This window comes from Myotis brandtii, unplaced genomic scaffold, assembly GCF_000412655.1.
Source record: "Myotis brandtii unplaced genomic scaffold, ASM41265v1 scaffold41, whole genome shotgun sequence".
Lineage (NCBI taxonomy): Eukaryota > Metazoa > Chordata > Mammalia > Chiroptera > Vespertilionidae > Myotis > Myotis brandtii.
In genome coordinates this window covers 1,987,190-1,988,118 of record NW_005365763.1, presented here as the reverse complement: position 1 = coordinate 1,988,118, position 929 = coordinate 1,987,190, and the positions used below count along the sequence as shown (strand labels likewise).

At 60.4% G+C, this 929-nt stretch overlaps 1 pseudogene; it reads right to left on the bottom strand.

Moving 5' to 3' along the window:
- The window catches only part of LOC102257115, a 4,308-nt pseudogene extending 3,716 nt beyond the window's left edge, over positions 1 to 592 (bottom strand).
- Positions 593 to 929: the final 337 nt, after the last annotated feature.

Genomic DNA, 929 nt, shown 5'->3' with positions numbered 1-929 from the left:
CCCCGCTCAGTTCAGCCTCGGGGGCCTCCTCCAGGTCGGAGCACAGGTCGTCCCCGGGAACTGGGGGGCTGGGGACAGGGGGGCAGGAGACAGGGGGGCTGGGTATCGGAGACACCAGGGCCCCTCCTGTGAGCCAGCTGCTTCGCCTAGGGTCTCCCGGGGGCCCGGCCAGAGCGTCCCCCAGCAAATCCCGGAAGCTGCTGCCCTCTCTCAGTGGCATGGACTCAAGCAGGTGGTTCAGGAGCTGGGCGGTGACGGTGGCGTTGATGGCCTGGCACGTGGATATGAACGTGTGCACCTCATGCATGCACTGGATGTAGCTGGCAGCGAAGTGCTCACTGGTTTCTGCCTGCAGCTGCTCGTGCCCGCGAGCCCTGCCCCGCAGCACTCCCTGCATGCGCCGCACCATCAGCTCCAGTACCTCGGCGTTCTCCAGCTTGGCCTGCACCTGCGCCGGCTGGGGCTCCAGGTGGGGAAGGGAGGTGAGGCCAGGCAATGCCCTGACCCCCGTCCATCCACTCAGCAGCCCCTGTTCTCCCCACTCTCTCACTGCTGCTTTTTCTTTCAGGGCCGCAGTGGGCAGTTCAGGCATTCAGCCCCCCTTTCTTTGACCTGGCTCTCAGGGGCTGAGTCTGCCTAGCAAACAGTTCTAAATCACCAGGGCGGCTGTGGACTTCAGCTTTGTTCCTCCTCCACTTTTCTAGCGGTCTGCAGAACTGCTAACACCCCTGCCCCCCTTGTCTTAGCCCAGGCCGGTTGAAAGCCTGGAGGCTACCTGAAATCAGTTACAGATGAATCAGGATGAGGGAGGAAGGGAAAGACCAGGTTATGTAAATCTCTCCTCCCTGCGGAGCTGTAAGCCTTTTGTGTCCAACAAAGAGACCAGAAAACCATAAATAACAAGTTCTTTGAAATTTACTACCCTGTTA